The following is a 5,000-nucleotide window of genomic DNA, read 5'->3' as shown; positions in this document are numbered from 1 at the left end:
GAGCTGCAGGGCTGTCAGGGCTCAGTGGAAGTGCCAAGATCAGCGCCAGGCTCCAGCTGGAGCTCGGCGCTGATCCTGACGCTTCTGCTGAGCCCAGAAGAAGCGACAATCAGCTGGAATGTTGCAGCCTCTCCAGGGTCTTGTGATTTACATTCAGATGCGTGGCAACTGATTCATATTTATGACAGTCACAGTGTCCCAGGGTCATGTGAAGTGACCAAAACCTGCTGCAACCACTCAGTAGACAGGGGGGAATAAAAACCAAACACCCCCCCACCCCACCCCCGCTGCTAATCCTCAACAGAAACGCTCACAACAATGAAAACCTCGGACAGGAGGAAGAGCACGGCCGGGTGGGCAGGCAGGTGTCTTGCTCGGCTGTGGCTTGGGGGGCACTTTTTTCAGTGCCATTGTAACTTCGAACAGTCACTAAGCGAACTGTTGTAAGTCGAGGACTACCTGTTACTTTATCACTTTTTTCCTTTTTTTTCTTTTGGGTCATCAAGTTTTTGACCCCTTGCTAGGCGACTGGTGGTCCTCGGATGTTGCCATATCCTAAAAGTGGTACAATGGGTGAAAAGGTTGAAAAGCCGTGGTGTAGATAACTCTGCCAATAGAGAAGTGATGGCAAACTTTGGGCTCGCCCTATCAAAAATGGAGAAAATATCTAACTTGACTCGGCTGGCACGTATCGTACCACCCACCCCGAACAAAAGTGAAACAATTCTTTATCTCTCCCCCAACGATATAAAAAAAGATGTTGAGACTCTGGAAAAAGGACAGAGAAGAGCAACAAGAATGGTTAGGGGGCTGGAGGCTAAAACATATGAAGAACCGCATATGTCTAGTCCAGGGGTAGGCAACCTCGGCTCTTTTATGACTCATGGACTATGCTGACTCAGGAATTCTGGGAGTTGAAGTCCATGAGTCATAAAAGAGCCGAGGTTGCCTACCCCTGGACTAGTCTAATCAAAAGAAGGACCAGGAGAGACGTGATCGCAGTGTTCCAATATTTGAGGGGCTCCTACATAGACGAGGGGGTCCAATTATTTTCCAGAGCACCAGAAGGCAAGACGAGAAACAATGGATGGAAACTAATCAAGGAGAGACGCAGCCTGGAATTAAGGGGAAACGTCCGAACAGTGAGGACAATTAACCAGTGGAACAGCTGGCCTTCGGACGTTGTGGGCGCTCCATCACTGGAGGCTTTTAAGAAGAGACTGGACAGCCACTTGTCTGAAAGGGTATAGGGTCTCCTGCTTGAGCAGGGGGTTGGACTAGAAGATCTCCAAGGTCCCTTCCAGCTCTATTATCCTATGTTCTATTTCTAACTAGGCCACTTTGAACAAGTCCGGGAGTTGATGTCCACTTGTCTTAAAAGTTGTCAAGGTTGGACCCCCTGTCTTGAACTTTCTTAGTAAAGCAGCAATTCCCCTCTCCTTCGATTAGCCTTCAATGCATGCCAGTCATGGAACTTGTATCCCCCAGCTTTGGGCTCTATACCAGTGGTTCTCAACCTGTGGGTCGGGACCCCATTTGGGGTCGATCGACCATTTCACGGGGGTCGCCAAGCAAGGCTGTCCGCCATTTTTTTTGTCCATTTTTTTTGTCCATTTTTTCCCCCTTTTCCGGCGGGTGCCTTACCTCCCTTGGGCTGGGCCAGCTGGTGGTCGGCCTGCTCCGTCTCTGCCGCTTGCCAGCTATGCCTCGGCCGGCGCAGGGGGCGGAACCACGCATGCGCGGTGCTCCTGGGCAGGGAAAGTCCTCGACTTACGACCGGTTGGGTAGTCCTCGACTTATGACCGGTTTAGTCCTCGACTTACAACCGGTTTAGTCCTCGACTTACAACCGGTTTAGTCCTCGACTTACGACCGCTTGGGGTTGTGGCATTAAAAAGGTTGAGAACCACTGGTCTATACGGTAGCTAAAATTGGCTACAATTTTCTAATTATCTATAACGACAGCACACGAAGCGAGGAAGCAAAGGTAGACTTCAAATGCTTTTAGGTTTAGGACTAAAACAAAATAAAGGCAGTTCGTTATATTTCAACAAATGCATTTAACTCCAGATACGATTTATGGAAACAGTTGATAAGAGGCAAAATGCTACATTTCAGTCAGGTTAGATTTTACTCTATCTCCTCTTAATGCTTGAAATAGTGCAAATGAGAGCAGTTAAGATTTGACCCAGATTATGCCTTTGTAGTAATGATAATCACCTTTCATTCCTCAGGATACTCTGGGTATTTTGGTTACTATTTTCACATTTCCTGAAAGCTGCCATACGTGATCCTGGACAATCCTATGTAGGCTGTTAAGCTGCTCTATTACTTTGGTCTTTAGCTTTTTGGCAGGGTAATTGCAACATAGCCAGCTAGCCCTTAACTGCGGTCAAGGTGACTGAGAACAGTGACAGAAGCATTGAGGATCTTGGACCTTTATTATCTTTTCCTTTGCTTGATCTTAAGTGTTCACAGAAATGCTCATGAGAAGCGGGGAAGGGGGGACCCAGTTCCCGTATACCTTCAAAGATAATTTATTTCGTCACCAAGGAAAATAATACTTTTATTATTTTGAAGGTCTATTTCTCTACTCCGCTGCAGCTTATCTTTTTAAAAATCATTACAAAACCAAGGCAGCGTTGCCTTCAATATGGAGGAGAGAAGACCAGTGGTCTCTCAATCAGTTATTAAGCAGTGCAGAAGTACACAGAGGCGTCTTCAAAAATCTTTTTGAGTTAGACTCCTGACCCACCAGAGGTTATCAGAGCAACCGGTCTGTCGTCATTCAGTTCTTTGATGGTGGGTTTCTTTGGCACTGGGATGATAGTAGAGCATTTGAAGTAAGAAGGAACATAGCACACCTCTAGTGATTTTATTAAAGATTCGGGTGAAGAGGGGGGGGCACAGGTTTTCAAGCAAGGAGGAGTTATCTTGTCTGGGCCTGGTGCTTTTCCATACTTTTGTCTGTGAAATAGACCTTGTACATCATTTTCTGGGATCACCAGAGGGGGGGGGGACCCAAGGGGATGGGGTCAGTTGTAGGAGGTATGGCTGCTGTTGGTGGATCTGAGATGGGGATGGTGGAGATAGGTGACAATGGTTTCCTCTCAAACTTACAGTAAAACATATTCAGGTCGTCTGCCAGTTGTCGATTTCCTTCAGCACGGAGAGAAGTGTCACATCTTACGATTTATGATGAAGTGTTGTATTTCACAATTTATGATGAATGTATTTTCATGTTGTATATGATCATGATGATCACTATTACTTGTATGTACACTGGGAGCTTATGCACCGGAAACAAATTCCTTGTATGTCCAACCACTTGGCCAATATTCTATTCTATTCTATTCTATTCTATTCTATTCTATTCTATTCTATTCTATTCTATTCTATTCTATTCCACTCCACTCCACTCCACTCCTCTCCACTCTATTCCTTATTCTATTCCTTATTCTGTTCTATTCTATTCTGTTCTGTTCTATTCCTTATTCTATTCTATTCCTTATTCTACTCTATTCCTTATTCTGCTCTATTCTGCTCTATTTACTCTATTCTACTCTACTCTGCTCTACTCTACTCCACTCCACTCCACTCCACTCCACTCTATTCCTTATTCTATTCCTTATTCTATTCTATTCTATTCTATTCTATTCTATTCTATTCTATTCTATTCTATTCTATTCTATTCTATTCTATTCTATTCCTTATTCTATTTTATTCCTTATTCAACTCTATTCTACTCTATTCTACTCTCCTGTACTGTACTGTACTGTACTGTACTGTACTGTACTGTAGTGTACTCTACTCTACTCTACTCTACTCTACTCTACTCTACTCTACTCTATTCTATTCTGCCTGATGCTACCTTTTCCTCCCTGAATGTTCACATTTTATAAACATTTGGGTTTTTTAAAAAAATCCAGCAACTTATTATCCAGCCTGTCCATTTTCTTCTTAACTTTCAGTCAGATGAAGCCCCTTTCCTGAAATTCCCTCATGGAGAAGAACGGAAATGTCTCTCTTGAACTGCGCTTAAGGCAGGGGTCTTCAAACTTGGCCCTTTTATGACTCGTGGACTTCAATTCCCAGAATTCCCCAGCCAGCATGCCTGGCTGAGGAATTCTGGGAGTTGAAGTCCACAAAAGTCAGAAAAGGGCCAAGTTTGAAGACCCCTGGCTTAAGGCATTACGTAAAGTCGATGAAGGTTACATCAATATAGTGACAGTTAAAGCAGTATTCATTAGGCTCCTGCCACCTTGCAGTCCTCCCACTCTTTGTGCCTTTTCTTCAAGGTTTTCATCTATATTCTCCACCGTTGCATTTTGAAATTACTTTGGAAACTGCTAGCAGGGAACCTCAGTGGTCAATACGACACTATTATCCCGTGGAACTGTTATCCCAGCCCCTGTTAGCTTTAAGTTCCATGTAAAACCAGAGAGATACTATAGGGCAGTGGTTCTCAACCTTTTTAATGCTGCGACCCCAACCGGTCGTAAGTCAAGGACTAAACCGGTCGTAAGTCGAGGACTAAACCGGTCGTAAGTTGAGGACTAAACCGGTCGTAAGTCGAGGACTACCCAACTGGTCATAAGTCGAGGACTTTCCCTGCCCGGGAGCGCCGTGCATCCGTGGTTCCGCCCCCTGCGCCGGCCGAGGCGTAGCTGGCAAGCGGCAGAGACGGAGCAGGCCGACCACCAGCTGGCCCAGCCCAAGGGAGGTAAGGCACCTGCCGGAAAAGGGGGAAAAAATGGCGGACAAAACAAATGGCGGACAAAAAAAATGGCAGACAGCCTTGCTTGGTGACCCCCATGAAATGGTCGATCGACCCCAAATGGGGTCCCGACCCACAGGTTGAGAACCACTGCTATAGGGAATGTCAGCCTACTACATGGATCCTCTAAACTCCTTTTGTGCTACTAAATTTTCACTAGAGTTAACATCTCTCTCTCTCTCTCTCTCTCTCTCTCTCTCTCTCTCTCTCTCTCTCTCTCTCTC

General features: G+C 45.4%; 1 protein-coding gene across 1 annotated transcript in view; it reads left to right on the top strand.

Annotated features, from left to right (window-relative positions):
* Nucleotides 1-5,000, top strand: part of PTK2 (protein tyrosine kinase 2) — a gene marked incomplete at its 3' end in the record, with an annotated part of 120,768 nt that overhangs the window by 47,360 nt on the left and 68,408 nt on the right. The gene's annotated exons all lie outside the window — the stretch shown is intronic.

Source organism: Protobothrops mucrosquamatus, unplaced genomic scaffold (genome assembly GCF_001527695.2).
Source record: "Protobothrops mucrosquamatus isolate PMUCROS unplaced genomic scaffold, P.Mucros_1.0 scaffold1778, whole genome shotgun sequence".
Lineage (NCBI taxonomy): Eukaryota > Metazoa > Chordata > Lepidosauria > Squamata > Viperidae > Protobothrops > Protobothrops mucrosquamatus.
The sequence above is the reverse complement of the archived record's forward strand: the minus strand, read 5'-3'. Positions and strand labels throughout refer to the sequence as shown.